The following is an 18816-nucleotide window of genomic DNA, read 5'->3' as shown; positions in this document are numbered from 1 at the left end:
TAACAGTGTCCATTTCTGAGATTTTGTCATTTATAATTGTTCTTATTCTCTCACAAAACGTGTTTCTTCTTCAAGGAGATTTATAAAAAGGACTTTTAGGACAAATACAGGTATTTGACATCTTTAAGGTTAATACTAAAATGGGTAAGAATTTCCAGAGCTAAAAAGCTGCATTCAAACTGAACAAGAATTAGGAACATGGGACTAAATGAACTGAGGAAGATTACAGTTTTGTGACTCTTGTTGGAAATATTGCTGGCTCTCTAATGTTTGCTCTTCCAGATTAAGGAGACTTTCTCTTAAGATATGTCATAACATGTCATAAAGAAGTGTCATAAAGTATTCATTTGTAAACTGAAGCATTTATCTTTTCTCTCAACCTAAACCCTCTGAAATTCAAAAACTCTCAGTGAGTATTCTTTCCTTCATGGCAATTACAATTGTTTGCATAAATTCAATAAGAACCTGTTCATCTTGTAACAGGTCACCATTGGAAATACTGGTTATTTTACCAAGGCTTTGACTGGAATGTCATATTTGAGAGTGACATGCATAGATTCAGATATGACCAGACAGCTTTAAGGAACTCGGGGTGACTTTATGAAACATGGAGCCATAAAGGAAATGTTGGCCTGATACCTTGCTTACAGAGCTCCCAGCAGCCTCACCAGGTGAATAAAGAAGGTCACTTCCTGGCAGGTGCAAGAACCTAAGGATACCTTGGGGACCTGGTGAAGAGGAATTCGCCCAATTCTACAGGTATTGCAGGCCTGTCCAATGGCAAGTATTTGGCTTGGCTTCTGGCCTGGAGAAGCTACTAAAAAGTTCAACCTGGAAATTCCTTATAAAAGTTTCCAGCAAAGCAAACTTTAAAGATCCTCATGATCAATCGCTATTCTTGCTGAGCTTATGTAAATAATTAGGCCAGGTTTGTTAAGACTGGGTTTGTTCTACAAATGCATTGGTCTCAATTTGGCTATCTCTGGAAATGGGGGTTTTTAGAGAGAAAAGCTATGTTTCAACAATGCACTGTTATGGATGTTAAATTCTAGTTACGATTGTCTTTGAATGTTTGCTGTTTGCCTAAGCTAGACAACTTGAGGTAAACGTCAGAAAAATTGTCCACAGTATTTCATGTATGGACAGTCTTCTGTGCTTGTTATTCTGTGAGGATAGTAATAAAACCCCATGGGCACAAGATTATTTAAACAATTGGAAGACGGGATGGATCTCTAAATATTCAAACCATATCCTCCCTAAACCAGATCTGACAATTACTAGAAACCCACCCAATATAAACCCAGGAGATCTGGTTTATTCCAAGAATGGGGCCACCCCTTTTGAAGACTTGGAGGTGGACTTTACAGATATACAACCAAGCAAAGGATTCAGGTACTTCCTTGTAATAATCTGCACATATTCAGGATGGGTCAAAGCCTTCCCAACAAGGATGGAATGAAGTCATGAGGTGGCCAAAGCTCTTCTACAGGAAATCGTGCCTTGATTTGGTCTGCTCCTAACCATACACAGTGACAACGGACCTGCATTTGTAGCGGACATTATACAAAGCCTGACCAGGTCCCTCAACATTACCTGGAAACTGCAACATTCATTTTAGCCCTCTGAAGGTACCAACCCCTAGAGCTAAAGGGTGATGCCTACTGAAACAGATTTTTTTTGTTAAAAAAGGCATCAAAGGGGGGGATGTTGGGAAAATAAGTAAAGTTCTGCACCATAAGATGGCTGATGTGACTAACATAAGCTCTAGTTCTTAGCTTAGAGACTCCTCTTCCAGGTTCTTCCTGCTCTGTTTGCCATGCGTGTACAAGCCACCATGAATGCAGAAGAGATAACGCTATAAATTATCTTTCCCACTTGCGTTCGGGACTCAGATCTCTGGAGAAGGATCTTCTCTGAGCCCACTGGTGTAAAATAAAACGCCGATGCGCCAACATCTCTGAGTGCCGCTTGGTTTTTCCGCCAGCGATCCAGCCTGGTTCTGTAACAATATGGATATTGTTTTGTTTCATCGAATCACTAAGTTCTCTAATTCTCCCTTTATGATGTAATAATTTCATTTCACTCTTTTTTTTTCAGCTTAAGTATTTTCCATAATTTTGTCTTCTGTATCACTGATTCTCTCTCTGCTTTTTCAATCCTTGTTGTGACTATATCCAGTTGGTTTTGCATCTCAGTTATAGCAATTTTTATTTTGTCCTGACTAGTTTTCAGCTCTTTGATCTCTGCAGCAAGAGTTTTTTCTGGTGTCTTCTAGGCTTTTTTTTTCAGGCCTAAATAGAAGTCTTATGACTTTTTCTAAATTATTGTTCAGATATATTGCTAATATCCATTTTGAGCAAGTCTCTGGCTGTCATTTCTTCTTTTTGGGAGAATTTTTTGTGGGGAGAATCCTCCATCTTGTCATTTTGGCTAAATTTCTGTTTTTTGCGTGTTTTAAAAGCCCGTTATGTTTCCTGTACCTGGGAGTACTGCTATCTTTAAAAAGGGTCATACACTATCCAAGGCCTGGCCCTTCAGGAAGTGTTTCTGGTGTATGCTGTGTGCACTCTGCTATTGTATTTTGGCTCCTCTTTCCCACGGTCAGTCCTCTGCAGAGCTCCTCCCTGCTTGTAGTGGGGGAGTGTTGGGACCTTTAACTAGGTGTGCTTTGATTTGTTTGTTCAAGTAAGCCTGGAGAAAGGGGGAAAATGAAAACCTGGTCCCAAAGAGAAAAGGAAAAGGAACAAATAATATGAAACAGAGAATCAAAAAACTGTAAGTCTATTCCAAAGAAAAAGAAAGGAAAAAAAAAGAAGAAGAAAAAAAGAAACAGAAAAGAATAAAAAAAGCCTGATCCAAAAAGAGAGAGAGAGAGAGAGAGAGAGAATATGAAATGAAAAAAAAAACCAACAAAAAAAACCAAGAATGTATGAGCCTGATTCCAAAAGATAAAAGAGAAAGAACTGCAGGTGTCATTTTGGAGCACTTGATTTTCAGTGTACTTGGTGCATGGGGGATGCTCTCTGTGCTGGTATTGTGGAGGAGAGGCTCACTGCATTGGCTCAGAGTCAGTCAGTCTTGCCCCAGTAAATAAGCAGTTGCCCAGAACGTGGTGGAGTTGGGGGTAGGTGGGAGACGAGTTTGGTATCAATGCCCTCCTCCACTGAGGGGCCTCTGTGTTGCTCTCTGATGTCCCACCATGTTGGTGTTGGAGTGAAATTGGTGCCACCCCAGTCTCTTGTCCCTGGACTGCGATCGCATACCTCTGCTGTTCTGGCAGCCCTCACAGAATAGCAAGGGCAGTCAGTTTACCCTGCATCACAATTCTCCTACCTTTTTTCTTTGGCCTGAAGCTGGGACTCAAAACCTGAAGTCTTAGAGGACCACACAACATGCAGATCTGCTCCCCTCCTCTGGAGTACAGCCTTTCCAGGCTGTGTCTGAGGCTCTCTGTCCCTGAAAAATAGTCCTGTGCCTGCAGGGTGTGCAGAATCTATGGTGTAGCACTGCTAAAAGCAGCAAAGGTTATATTCCCTCTGGGTGCTCTTTTGTCCCCTGCTAATGAAAGGCCTTTGGCTGGCCCCTACGGGGTCTTTCATCCTTGGGGAGATGATATACCCTCTTCCAAAAGTATTCCAGGAAGGGGAATGTTCTCTCACAGTGGACCCTGGAGATCATCTCCTACACCTTAGTATGCACTCTGGGGCAACCCCCCTCCTCCCCAGGAGCATGTGCCACAGCTCCATTCTGGGAAAGTCTTGAACTTTGAAAACCTCAGAGTTTGAGCTCCAAATGCTGTTTCAAAAAAAATAAAATAAAATAAAACCTGCAACACTCAGCCCTAAGTACTTCTTGCTCCCCAGTCCATGGTCCAGAGAGGTTTTCCTCTTGTGTGAACCCGAGGCTGCCTTCTCTCCACCCTTTACTTTTCTCTCCTTTTTGTCTCTCCGTGGAAAGGGTTCCCTCCCCTCCACAGCACCTCCGTTTTTCTCTCTCCTAAATTACTTCCATGCACCTTTTACATGCCAAGCTGTAGATGGCTTTCCTGGGTGTTCAAGTGATCTGACCTCAATACAGCTGTATTGGAAAAGCCCAGGGTCCCCCTGATGAGGTTTTAGTGGGGTTCGTGGGGTCCGCAGCTGACAGCCAAGAAATAGTTCTTTAAGACGTTTTTGGTGCAAAAAGTGATTTTATTGAAGTACCAGGACAGGACCCATGGGCAGAAAGAGCTGCCCTGGGACCATGAGGAGAGACTGGTTTTATAACTATGGGGTTGGGGGAAGTAAAGTCCAGGGGAAGTTTCCAGTGAGGTTTCCATATGCTGAAGAAGACTCCCACTCCCAGGATACTGGAGGTCTAGCTATTGTCAAGCTAAGGTAGTTTTCCCTCTAGCAAAGCATTAGCATTAGGACTGTAGGGAGGTCCTGGGGAAACATTTTACTCTGCCTGCCTCAAGTATTTGTCAACGGGCTGCAGGTTATAAGGAAATTTAGTTCTGTCTGCCATTTCCTTCTGCCTTTGTTTCCCACATCACTGTGAAGGGGTGATGTTGGGACTCCAGGAACCAGAGTCTATAAGTTTCTGAAGATTAGGCTATTGATAAGATTGCCTTTTTCTTGTAATTTACTAAGATACTTGTAAATAAATGGAGACTCAAGTCTTAATTTACTAAGATACTTGTAAATAAATGGAGACTCAAGTCTTTCAGAACTATGGTCTCTATCAGTTAGCCATTTGTTTTTCCCCTTTTCTTTGTTCTTGGGCAGCCAGGAGTGCCTGAGGAATATCACAAATATCCCACCTGTGGGTGGGGAGGGGGTGTTTGCGACAGCCTGTCAGCTTGCCTTATGCTCCCATCTCACCCTTACCCCTGCCATTGTTATGCCCAGAATTCGTGATCCCCAAAGACCGCCAGGGAGCCAAGTCCGACTTAAAGCAAAAGAGCCTTTATTCGAGCTAGCTCGAGCTCATCCCCTACCTGCACTGACGCAGCGGTGAGATACCGGGGAGGTGAGATACCGGGGAGAGAGAGCGAGTTTCAAAAGGACAAAGGTTTTATTGGGGCCTAGGGGCAGTTGGTGAGGTAATGGCTGTGGCCTCAGCCGATTGGCTGGGGAAGGGTCGGAGTCCTGTTAGGCAGGTGAGCGGGAGGTTACTCAAGGGGAGGAGGCGTGGTCAAGGTGAAGGACACAGAACAAGATGGAGTCGGCCGGCGTAGGCCCACCCTTTCACCATCTTGATTCCTGGCCCAGTGTAACCTTTTAAACCAAATTTGAATTTCAGCTACTTTGAAGTTCATTTATTTTTATTGAATATAATTGCCATATAATGCTGTATTAGTTTCAGGTATACAATATAGTGATTTAACAATTCTATACATTATGCAGTGTTCATCATGAAAAGTGTAATTATCTTCTGTCACCATACAAAGTTATTACAGTATTATTGACCATGTTCCTTATTCATTCCTATGACATATTAACTTTATAACTGGAAGTTCGTACCTCTTAATCCTCTTTACATATTTCACCTATCCTCCCTATCCCCCTCCCCTTTGGCAACACACCAGTTTGTTCTCTGTATTTATGACTGTTTGTTTTGGTTTTTTAGGTTCCACATTATAAGTGAAATCATATGGTTTTTGCCTTTGTCTGATTTATTTTACTTAGCATAATATCCTCTAGGTCCATCCATGTTGTTGTTGAATGGCAAGATTTCATTATTCTTTATGACTAAGTTATATTCCATTGTATATATCTACCACATCTTACTTATCCATTCCTCTATCTTTGGACACTTGGGCTGCTTCCATATCTTGGCTATTGTAAATAATGCTGCAATAAACATAGATGTGCATATATCTTTTTGAATTATTGTTTTTGTTTTCTTTGGGTAAATACCCAGTAGTGGAGTTACTAGATTATATGGTATTTCTATTTTTAATTTTTTGAGGAACCTCCATACTGTTTTTCACAGTGGCTTCACCAGTTTACATTCCAACCAACAGACCCCCACATCTTTGCCAATATTTGTTATTTCTTATCTTTTTTTAAAATTTCTTTTTAATACTAGCTGTTTTGACAGGTATGAGATGATATCTCATTGTGGTTTTGATTTACATTCCCTGATGATTAGTGATTTTGGGAATCTTTTCACATGTCTGTTGACCACCTGTATGTAGACATTTTGGAAAAAATATCTATTAAGGTTCTCTGCCCATTTTCTAATTAGATTATTTGTTTGGTGTTGAGCTGTATGAATTTTTTTTTTATATTTTAGGTATTTATATCATTTGCACATATCTTCTTCCCATTCAATGTGTTGCCTTTTTGTTTTGTTGATGATTTTATTCTCTGTGCAAAAGTTTTTAGTTTGATGTAGTCCCAATAGCTTGTGTTTGTTTTTTTTCCCCTTGCCTGAGGAGTGATATCTAGAAAATTGTTGTGGGACCCAAGGAATTTAACAAAAATCCCCTACCCCCTGGACAAGCAGAGCAAGACTAACTCCATTTTGTGCTACACCCACCATCTCATGGATAACCCCCCCTTAACCTACTTATTGCTTAAGACACTCCCCCGCCCTAGTCAAGCCGCTGAGCACACCCTTATTGGAAACTGGTTCATTTAGGAATTCGGAACCCCTAACTGCCAAAGAATGTAAATCCTGCCTTTTGTCTGCCAAACTTGTGCGCCAATTCTGACCAGAGTGATAGGCTAGTTCAAACAGTTACTATAGGGTAAATTGTAATTCAATTGGCCACCTGCATGTGGACTGACATGACTATGCAACTTTCTGTGTGTGTTACAATCTCACTGGCCACTGGCCCCTATAAAACTGCTACGCCTCTTAACCTAGGGGTCCAAGTCCCTGCTCTGCTGTGTCGGATATACTTGGGCCCAAGCTTGAGCTTGCAAATGCTCATAAATGCATAAATGCATAAAACTTTTTAAAGAAATGCAGAAAACTGAGTAATCATTTTACATCTTTGAATATTTGTATGTAACTAGTATTATTTTAAATTTAATCAAATTATCTCCCTATATGTTTTTCCAGTTTTGCAAATAAATTTCAGAAATCCACAGTCCAGACTTCTGTTTGGTGGATCTGATTTGCATTATCCCTTTTTCCATTTATTTATTCTTTTCCTTCTCTGACTTTCTCTATTACACCATTCAAAAAAATTACAACAACCAGCATTTATTGTATGCCAAATGCTTTGAAATACATTATCACATTAGATTGCCCCAAGATGCCTTTTGGGTAGCTGTGAAGCTTTACATTTGAATAACTTATTTCAGGCCACTATCCCTTTCTACTGTCACATGCCTTCTTACCTTTGTGTACCCAAGATTTCTCTCAAAAGCATAAATTCTAATTTCTGTTCAGAATAAAAGTGGTTGTTATCAGGGGACCAACTGTGAAGTAGAATTTTATCTTTTTGGCTATTTCTGTCATGACTCTTTTTTTTTTTATGTTTATTTTTGAGAGGGAGGGAGCAGGGGAGGAGCAGAGGGAGAAGGAGACAGAATCTGAAGCAGGCTTCAGGCTCTGAGCTGTCAGCACAGAGCCCAACACAGGGCTTGAACTCACAAACCGTTAGTTAGATCATGACCTGAGCTACATTTGGTTGCTTAACCAACTAAGCCACCCAGGCACCCAATTCTGTCATGACTTTTTTCCCTATACTATGCATTCGCTGTTCTCTTTTCTCAAAATTTTTTCCAAAAACTCTTCATTCACATGGAGGTTTAAATAACAGTGTAGCTTAATTTATGACTTTTCCCAGAGATATTGCCATTTTCATTGTTTTCTGCAGAAAGAGAATTAGAAGGTGAGGCTGACTCTCATGGCTCCAACTGTCTAGCTATTAGGAATCCTTTACTCATGAAAACTGCCACAAAATTTGTTAGGCTTAATCCAAATGGATTTCATTAATATATCATTTAGCTCTTTGTAAGATAAAATGAATTACAACTGCTTGTTGCCTAACATTCTATTTCAAGTTATTACTAAATTTCTTTTCAATGTTTATTATTTATTTTTGAGAGAGAAAGAGAGAGAGACAGAGGGAAAGCAGGGGAGGGGCAGAAAGAGAGGGAGACACAGAATGTGAATCAGGCTCCAGGGCTTGAACTCATGAAGGGCTTGAACTCATGAACCACGATATCATGACCTGAGCAGAAGTCAGACACTTTACTAACTGAGCCACCCAAGAGCCCCTCTTCTAAATTATTTTTGGTTTTTGAAAAATTCTATTGCAGCATACAAATGGCAGCATACAAATGGCAGAATCACAATGGAATATTGTGATTCTGAAGGACATTGCATTTTTATCTAATTTTATATTTTTAGTTGTTAAAGATAGGATGTTAGAAAAAAATGCAAAAGTATGATTCTTTTCCAGTAAAAGTTTGATCCAGGATCATTTATTTTATCATGACTTTCATCTCCTAGTGTGTTCCTGAAAACATGTTTGAAAAGTCATTGTCTGAAAGTTAAAGAATAAAATGGTATAAGGGACCCTAGAGGCCTATAATATGTTATAAAATTCCCAAATATGATAGTGTAGTTGCTACCTTGGCAATCCAAATGGAAGGACTAGAATCTTCCCAGGGTCTGGAGCCTAGGGTCAGCCTTCCTGATGGTATAACGTATATATAATATATACTATATGTAGTATATTATATATTTTACATATATAATATGCAATATGTTACATATATAATATATAATTAATAGATAATATATAGATAATAGATGACAATATATAATATAGATAACAGATAATAGTATAGATAATATATGTAATATATAATACATATATTAGTATCTGTTACTATAATACAATAGATATATCTATAATAGATAATTGCTATAATATTTTATATATATTATATATATTTTAGAAAAGGTAAAGTCATGATCTCATATAAATATAAATTAACATATCAAAGATATCATTTAACTCATTAATTATTGAGGAGACCAGTAGGATGTTACAAACAGTTCAAAACAACAGATAAATATATAATGGGTAACTATATTATTATTATATTGCTGAAAGGAATTTACAAATACATGCAAAACTGATCAGTGTCTAAAGGAAATAATTATATTCCACCAGGCAAAATTCATTTGAACTTTTTTTCAAGCTTATTTATTTATTTTGAGAGAGAGAGCAAGAGAAGGGCAGAGAGAGAGGGAGAGAGAATCCCAGGCAGGCTGTGCTGTCAGTGCAAAGTCCAGTGAGGGGCTCAAACCCACGAACTGTGAGATCATGACCTGAGCCAAAATCAAGAGTCAGAGGATCAACCGATTAAGCCACTCTGGTGCCCCTGAATTTCTTTTTAAGTTTACTTATTTATTTTGAGAAAGAGAGAGAGAAAATGGGAGAGAGAGAGAGAGAGAAAAAACATGACTGGGGGAGGGGCAGAGATAAAGAGGAAGAGAATCCCAAGCAGGTTCATTGCTGTCAGCACAGAGCCTGATTCGGTGCTTGAACACATGAAACTGTGAGATCATCACCTGAGCTGAAACCAAGAGTTGAACACTTAACTGACTGAGCCACCCAGGCACCCCTCATTTGAATTTCTATGGCAAAGGATCATTTGTGTTAGTATAAGTTTTCTATATTTTACAGGGTTGTAGAATAGCTGGAATGAGAGCTGCAGACCCTTATAGAATTGGATAACCTGAAAGAATATATTGGACAGGACACCCAATAATAATTTTTTGTCCATTTCAAAGTATTTCATAATTTTTCATGACAGCCAGAGCCTGGAGCCTGCTTCAGATTCTGTGTCCATCTCTCACTGCCCCTCCCCTGCTTGCTTGCTCTCTCTCAAAAAAGATAAATAAAAATAAATGTTAAAAAAAATTAAAAAAAAGAAGTGATGGTGCAGCTTGTATAAGTGCAACAAGAGTGTTAAACATATAGGTCACCTTGATTTGCTTTTGCACATTTGTGCCATTCCGTATTGAACATCCATGAAGGTTATAAAATTCTCTCTGAAAGCTTTCATAAAGAATCTTGGAATGGACTTTTATTTATTTTTAATTTATTTAAAAAAAATTGTTTTTAATGTTTATTTATTTTTGAGAGAGACAGAGACAAAATGTGAGTGGGTTAGGGGCAGAGAGAGAGGGAGACACAGAAGCAGAAGCAGGCTCCAGGCTCTGAGCGGTCAGCACAGAGCCCGATGTGGGGCTTGAACTCACGAGCTGTGAGATCATGACCTGAGCTGAAGTCGGACGCTCAACAGACTGAGCCACCCAGGCACCCCAGGAATGGACTTTTATAAGCCTCTATTATTCACTATCCTGAGGCTAAGAAACCAAGCCTAAGAAATTAGCTCTTCCAGACTTTGCCTGTAGTATCTATAAATTTGGATGAGTTCTTCTTTTCTTAAAGTCCTCCAAATTTGTCAGTGGTCTTGGCGTTTCGATAAGTGACTTCCTCACTACCTGTAATGCTTGACCTGTAAACCAGGTACCAGGCCAGTATTCCCAGGTGGTCTTTGTAGACTTTGGATCTATAGGTAAAGTAAACCTTAGTTCTGTAAAAATGACTTATCTTACCTAATTCAATGAGAATCGTTCTCAAATATGATAGTTCAGGTAAGGCCTTGGTTGCCCAAATGATTTAACCAGTTTTATCCTAATAATAAGAGAACAGATTCTTATTGGGCATTTGAAAGTAATAATAACAATACTGCCATTAAGAGTAAGATGAGGGCACTCAGTCCGTTAAGCATCTGACTTCTGCTCAGGTCATGACCTCATGGTACATGAGTTTGAGCCCTGCATTGAGCTCTCTGCTGTAAGCATGGAACCAGCTTTGGATCCTCTGTTCCCCTTTCTCTCTACCCCTCCCCCTCTCCTTCTCTCTCTCTCTCTCTCTCCCCCTCTGTCTCTTTCTCTCTCTCTCTCTGTCTCTCTCTCTGTCTCAAAAATAAACATTAAAACAAGTAAGATGACTCAGTTTCTGAATTTGTGGGTCAAGGGGATGCTCAATGAGTATCAGATATTTCAAAATATTTTAATTTAACAAAAGTACTATTTACTAAATTGTTGTGGGATATTCATAGCTTAAGAAAGAAGTCAGAAAAGTACATCATTACAATATTAATAATATTCTAAACGGATAACTACTCAATTTTCCCTCATCAGTTTATTCACTATGTTCCTCAGCATGTTGAGTTAGCAGTCTGCTCTCACAAAGCTGTGAGAGTCTGAATTATAAAGACTCTTAGAAATCCTGATTCAATCCTCTCAGAAGATTGTACTTAAGAATCTTTTTTTTTGAAGTATCAAAAATTTGCAGTAAATTGTACATTTCTTGTCCATGAGGCTCTGGGGCTGTCCTTTTTGGTTTAGGACACAAACTCTGCATCACAAAACATAAACTATGTAGATGACAGATGATTGTGGGTAATTTATTTCTGTGACCCATAATATCAGAATGGATAAAGGTAAAATTCTCTATTGGAATCTGTAAGAATTCTGGTTAAGAGTTTTGATCTGTATTTGCCCTGAGATTAAAAACATATTATGGGCAGAAAAGGCATTGACAAATCTCCAGGAAATTCTGGAGATTTTTGTTCAGTGTGTTAGTATTATAATTATTTCAATGATCTCTATTTTTAGAGATTTAGAGTAAACTAAGGTTTACTTTTATAAAGATAAAAATAGTGTGATTTTCTAGGGTCTTCTGGGAAATCCCAATGATAGTTTTAGGTGTCAAAGATAAACTGAAAGTTTTACTTTTTCTATATTTAGGATCTAGTTCTGGGAAGGCAGAGGACATTTGGGCAGTGGATTAATACAGTTTCAAAGGTGTCTGAGAAACCAGACTTGGTTGCCTTTCTAGTTGAAAGAGACAAAATAAAATTTACTTTGCAAATTTTGTCCTTCATTATGCTTTTTTATATTCTAGAACGAACTGACCCTTTAGTTCTCCCTGATTCTTTCTCATGGGTTTTGCTAGTTCAAACCATTTTTATAATAACATGAAGATGTTATGTATAGCACACTGTATTATTCTTGTCTCCAATGAATCATAAGGAAGTATTTAAAAATTTTTATTTCAATTTCCAATATAGTAAATACCAATAATCCTAACCAATGTAAACGGAAATTCTGGAGTCCTCAGTTAAGTCTGAAAGTCCTTTGGTTTGGAGACCAAAAAACCTCAAGACTACAAACTGCTACTTTCAGACAAAACTACTCTTATTCCTTGAAAAACAAAAGTATACACAGACTTGTATTTCTCTGTCACAGTTGTTCCTAGTACAGTCTTATTACTCATATCAATTATAGGTTTCAACCAAGTAACTAACTTCTACTTCATAGACAAAACTGAGGGATGGGTAGTTTAGAGCTGTCTAGCATATACAAGCCATTTAGTAGATATGCAAATGTCATGACTACACATAATACAACTTTTTACTGTCACACACATCCCTTTTTTAAAATCTCCCTCATTGATATTTATTACATTAATAATATTTCTAGAAAAAGCAAATAAGATCAGTAACTGAATTTACATTAAGTTTCATTTTGATCCATTAGCCAATTTGGAAAAAAGCCATATTGATCAAAGGATTAAAAATAAAATGTTTTCTTTGGTACATACAGTATTTTTTAACATGGTGGCCGTATAAACTTTTTTTTAAGTTTATTTATTTTGAGAGAGAGAGAGAGAGTGAGTGGGCTCGAACACATGGGGGAGGGTCAGAGAGAGGGGTAGAGAAAGAATCCCAAGCAGGCTCAGGACTGCCACTGCAGAGCCCCACGCAGGGTTCACACCCTTGAACTGAGAGATCATGACCCAAGCCGAAGTCAAGAGTTTGATGCTTAACCGACTGAGCCACCCAGGCACCCCGCAAAGCTATAACCTTAAGCAAAAGTAACTTAAAGATTAAGGGTCTTACGATATTAATTCAATTAATCAGTCTAAGACTTTAAGTTACCTTGGAAATGACCTACTATAAAACATAAATACTACAAAACATAATTATGATTGAAGTAAAATATTTGTCAGATCAATTATCCAATGAAATTGAACACAGTTTTATATTTTTCCTAGGTTTTAATAATATGTAGGAATAGTATGAGCTTATTTAATCAGTAAGCCTGTATAAGTTTAGGGAAAACACACCCTAGGAGAATTAAATGTATGCTTGTGTTATACTTAACACTGATGAAGAAAAAGAGGTGTTTTTTTAAGCCAAACTATTAGGTTAGCTTTATTTACTACAAATCTACTCCTACTAATGTGAACTTGGATTCTTCAAATATTTCTTAGGGTCACTGAAAATAATTTTATATAAGTTTAGCATTTTAAAACCATTAGAAGTTCAGCTTCCTATTCTGGGAACTTTATGAATACTGAATTTTATATAAAAGCTTATTTTTCTCTTTAAGTCAATCTGAGCAGAACTTTAAGAGACTCTGTAGTATAATTTTTTAAATATCTTCTGGAGATAGGAAGACATTTCATATAGAATGAGAGGTAAAGGCTTTTTATTTTTTTATTTTTTATTTTTATTTTTTCAATATATGAAGTTTATTGTCATATTGGTTTCCATACAACACCCAGTGCTCATCCCAAAAGGTGCCCTCCTCAATACCCTTCACCCACTCTCCCCCCCCTCCCACCCCCCATCAACCCTCAGTTTGTTCTCAGTTTTTAAGAGTCTCTTATGCTTTGGCTCTCTTCCACTCTAACCTCATTTTTTTTCCTTCCCCTCCCCCATGGGTTTCTGTTAAGTTTCTCAGGATCTACATAAGAGTGAAACCATATGGTATCTGTCTTTCTCTGTATGGCTTATTTCACTTAGCATAACACTCTCCAGTTCCATCCATGTTGCTACAAAGGGCCATATTTCATTCTTTCTCATTGCCACGTAGTACTCCATTGTGTATATAAACCACAATTTCTTTATCCATTCATCAGTTGATGGACATTTAGGCTCTTTCCATAATTTGGCTATTGTTGAAAGTGCTGCTATAAACACTGGGGTACAAGTGCCCTTATGCATCAGTACTCCTGTATCCCTTGGGTAAATTCCTAGCAGTGCTACTTCCGGGTCATAGGGTAGGTCTATTTTTAATTTTTTGAGGAAGCTCCACACTGTTTTCCAGAGTGGCTGCACCAGTTTGCATTCCCACCAACAGTGCAAGGGAGCTCCCATTTCTCCACATCCTCTCCAGCATCTATAGTCTCCTGATTTGTTCATTTTGGCCACTCTGACTGGTGTGAGGTGATATCTGAGTGTGGTTTTGATTTGTATTTCCCTGATGAGGAGCGACGTTGAGCATCTTTTCATGTGCCTGTTGGCCATCCGGATGTCTTCTTTAGAGAAGTGTCTATGCATGTTTTCTGCCCATTTCTTCACTGGATTATTTGTTTTTCGGGTGTGGAGTTTGGGAGCTCTTTATAGATTTTGGATACTAGCCCTTTGTCCGATAAGTCATTTGCAAATACCTTTTCCCATTCTGTTGGTTGCCTTTTAGTTTTGTTGATTGTTTCCTTTGCTGTACAGAAGCTTTTTATCTTCATAAGGTCCCAGTAGTTCATTTTTGCTTTTAATTCCCTTGCCTGGTAAAGGCTTTTTAAAGTCATAGACACGGAGAGAAATTATAGATCTTTAGATCTATAACTTTGGCACAGGTCAAGAGTAAACAGAAACATGAAATTTTACTCATAAATATCAAAAAAGTATTCTCCTTCCCAGTGCATATGAAAGTTTTAATTGATTTGAACTTAAAAATGGAAAAATAAAATTTTAATAAAAGTCTAACAAGCCAGATTCTCTGTCATCTTTAATAGAGAATAGATGTCTGTCATCTGTTTACAGAGATCATCAGATTATCAAACTCCAAAACCAAATTACTTATCAGTATTCTTACTAATGGGAAATAACTTATCAGTAGTAAGTGAACCACCACCACAACCATAAAATTAGTAAATAGGGGGAAAAACTAAAGACACAGAAGCAGCAAATTTTAAGATCTATTCCTGCTTGGAGTTCACGTCTGGGAGCCAGGAAAAGACATGTCTGGGCTTTAGGTGCCCAGGGGGTGTATTTCTCTGGCAACTTTGTTTATCTAGCTCTGTCACATGACTCTGTCTCAGTGAAGGACCTTCAAAACTGGTTAAAAAAATATACATACTTTTTTTTAAAAATGTTTATTTTGAGAGAGAGGGAGAGCACACACCGGGGAGGGACAGAGAGACGGGGAGAGAGAGAATCCCAGATTAGGCTCTGCGCTGTCAGCTCGGAGATGGCTGCGGGAGATGTGGTGCTCAATCTCGGACCCCACCAACTGTGAGATCATGACTTGAGCTGTAATCAAGAGTTAGACGGTTAGCCAACTGAGCCACCCAGGTGCCCTGAAATAAATTTTTATGAAAGGAAAAATGATTTTCATACAAATATAAAATGAATGTGTATCAAAGATATACTTAGTTCATTAATCAATGAAGGAACCAGTGAAATGTTACAACTGACTGAAGGGAGAATTCAAACAACACACACATTTAGGTGTTGAAGTGAATTTACAAATAGATACAGATTAATATCCACAGGACAATCTATTTTGTTATATTGGACAAACTTAATTTGCATTAGTATAAGTTTTAAAGAGTTTACAAAGTTGTAAAGTAACTCAAATACAGTGAAAAGCACACCCTGGAGAGTCAGATAACCCAAGGAGGTACATTAAGACTGGGTACCTAGTAGTCTTTTTTTCTTGTCGTTTTCAGAATCTTTCACTAGAGAACAGTTCAGGCAGCAGCCCTTTCCAGCTCTTGTTTTCTTGGCCAATTAGCCATAAGGTTAGCCAGCCCCTAATCTTTCAACCACCCATCTAGAACTTTCTAGGTTCTTGGAACAAGGTTAGGAAAAATGGGTTTGTCTGCACCTGTCTTTCTTCACTAGCTGGATGAGGACTTTCCTTGCTGCCTCACTTTCCTTCATGCATCTTGTAATCACCTCAGAGCCAACCATTGCACAGTGTGGAGGTGGAGCTCTGAGACAGAAGGTTTAAATTGGCGAAGGGATATCTGTTGGAATAATTACCCCGAGTGACTTAAGTAAGCTCTGATTCCCTGAGCCTGATCACCGGGATTTTCCCAGAGGGGAATTCCAAGAAGTATCTGACTACACAGTCACAAGCTCAGACCAGGGAAGGTCTCTGCTGCCTTGGCTGATGCCAAGTTCTGTCCCTATCCGCAACAGTAGCATTCCCACTGTTAGGTGGAATCACCATTTGTCAGGTGATAAAAGGCTGAATTCTATTTGAGAGGCAGTTTAAGGAGTACAAACGTGTAATGTATGAAAGGATACTTATTCAAAAGTAAAATAATTGAGACTGAGGATCACTTAGAATTGGAAAATGTAAGAAAACCGACATTTATTGTGTTTCTTTATTTGGCATGTTGCCTCATTTAATTATGTATATTGTTTGTGTCTATCAGTAGTTTTGCTGGGCCTCACTATGTTTTACTAAACTCAGTTACCAGAAGAAATCTGGATTTTATGAGTTGTTTTATTAGCCACAGAAAGTTTTAAAGTTTTCTGAAGGCCATTTGGTTAAAATAGGCTGAGTCTTGGCACTCTTTATAGGTAAGACTTCTGTTTTTTTCATCTCTAAATTTAGTAGAGGGTTATAGTACAAAGAAAAAAGTTCAAATGCTACTGTGATATTAATCACAACAAAGTCCTCTTTAATTTGACTTTTGGCACTGTACCATATACTTTATTAAACGTCAGGATTTAAACTGATCTTTAGAACACCATTACAAAAGGGAAATAGCCACCTTTGAAGCTTATTTGCAAATGCATAAAACAGTTGCTCTGTTTAGTTATGCATTTTGTTAGCACTTTTCACAGTAATAATCTTATTTCTGATAGTGTTCATTAGAATACTCAACAGAAACAATTGATACATCTATCTTGATTTTACCATGCTTAGAACAAAACTTATAAGAGGATAAATCTTGAAACCTCACATTTTTCCAGATCAGACACTATGCTTATCAAACATGGTGGAATATGGTTATGAAACAGTGGAAGCATTCCTTCTCTCTTAGGTCTCCTTATCTTCTGAGTTTGTCTTAGTGATTTGTGTCATTGTCCAAGAGTAGAAATGATTCTTCAGAGCTAACTTGGGTTAGCTTATTGCTGTTCTAGGAAGCACAGTGCCAATGAAAGACAATATATATCTTTAAAGCTCCTTCATTTTCTTATTTGTTGCATAATGAAGTTGTATCAGATTATGCATTTGCTTATGAATTTCCCTTACCCTTTTAGTGTCTTTATTATCCACCATTTCCATTAGAAGACAACTGAAAAATATTCCCATTTCTCATCAGTAAGATTTCATTTTCAGTGTAGGAATACCATGCAAAGTGACAATTGTGACTTTTGCATAGCTCTAATACTTAACTTCTTTTGTCAGGAAGTGAACTGATGCTGGCTTTTCTTTGTCTTATTCCAAGTTGGGGCATGAGATTTTCCCTGCATTAGAAGGTTGTTGAGACCTGAAGCCTGGGAAGGTAAGATGCCAGCATGAATATTGTCCACTTAGAACTGTGGTTGAATTGAGTGTCCGGTGATTTACGAGCATAAGTCATTCCAGCTGTTCCCAGTTTATAAACTCACCATTTGTTCACATGCTTCCTTCATTCATTGTGCCTTAGCTTGTTTTAGGAAATAAAATACTTCAATATTTCAGTGATTTGTTTAAGCTAAAAAAGTAGAACTTTTCACAATAAAACTATAACAATGCCCTACAAAATGACAAATGTGAATTCTTCTTCATGCAATGTTTTATCCATTTATATTCAGATTTAATTGGTAGTCCATTTCAGCATATGAATTATCTGGTTAATAGTCAATCTTGAAAAAGTCTAATAGATTTTGCTTTTAACTAAGGTTAGATTATACTTACACATATGAAGTGTAGTAATTATTTGTTTTTTGTGGTGCTAGTAATCATATAAATATAACATTAAACAAAATTTTTGCAGGATTGAATATTAATTAGCTAAGTATCTGTAGTGTTAAGAATCTAGTAAATTCTTAATGAAGTTACCTTTATGGCACTAGTTAATAAAAGAGGAAAAGGTCATGAATTAGTCTTCCCTAATTGAGTTCTTGCTTCCAAAATTCCAGTAGGAGTTTCATAGGATGTTGGCGTGTTTGTGTATTATTTTATATCCTGGACTACTAAAGGGGTTCAAGCTCATGTTGTCAGTTCATATTTCTTGAACACTCTAATAGTTTTATTTTGTTTTGTTTTAACTATTTTTCATGGATTTCAGGTTGAACTTTTATTATGCTACAGAGTATTGGTCAATGTAATTCAGTTTTGGCGTGTGCCAATATTGTACTTTTGCTTTCCAGAATAGATTATTCCAAGTAAAGTGATATTGACATTGAGTCTCCACTTGGTTAGTGAGCTATTCTATAATACAAACTTGTTTCTGAGAAATATTTACTACTACTACTAATAATAATAAACAGTAGCATTTATTGGTTGTCATGCTCTTAACCTTTTCTGGCTATAATTTTTCTTAGGCACTATATTCCCTATAGTCCAATATGAGAAGTAAACATGGTCTTTATAAAGTCACTAATTTCAGTTCCATTTGTATAGTGTGTTTCAACATTCAAAGCACTTTTAGACATTGTTTGATTCTGACAATAGCCCTATGAAATAGCTAAAGCAAGTGTTGTTATTTTGATTTTACGGAGTCTTAAGAGAGTTTAAGTGAGTTGTACAAGGTCACACAGCCAACAAGCACAA

The 18816-nt window shown here is 37.7% G+C and overlaps 1 protein-coding gene and 1 long non-coding RNA gene across 8 annotated transcripts in view; one reads left to right on the top strand and one right to left on the bottom strand.

Annotated features, from left to right (window-relative positions):
- The window catches only part of LOC113601895 (uncharacterized), an 89473-nt gene extending 87438 nt beyond the window's left edge, over positions 1-2035 (bottom strand). Inside the window, exon 1 of the long non-coding RNA XR_003423220.2 lies at positions 1876-2035. This is a non-coding gene — a long non-coding RNA (uncharacterized LOC113601895). The remainder of the gene's footprint in view (positions 1-1875) is intronic.
- NRG4 (neuregulin 4) overlaps positions 1-18816 on the top strand; it is a 190103-nt gene that overhangs the window by 134781 nt on the left and 36506 nt on the right. For 2 of the 7 annotated variants that reach the window (XR_008299032.1, XM_053223682.1), the window contains one exon: positions 484-2734. The exons of the other annotated variants lie outside the window; for them this stretch is intronic. The gene's annotated coding sequence lies outside the window, so the exon portion shown is untranslated. Of the gene's footprint in view, positions 1-483; positions 2735-18816 lie in introns of those variants that run through there. 7 annotated transcript variants of the gene reach the window in all.

Source organism: Acinonyx jubatus, chromosome B3 (assembly GCF_027475565.1).
Source record: "Acinonyx jubatus isolate Ajub_Pintada_27869175 chromosome B3, VMU_Ajub_asm_v1.0, whole genome shotgun sequence".
Lineage (NCBI taxonomy): Eukaryota > Metazoa > Chordata > Mammalia > Carnivora > Felidae > Acinonyx > Acinonyx jubatus.
Note: the sequence above shows the minus strand (reverse complement) of the source record. Positions and strands in the feature narration are given on the sequence as shown.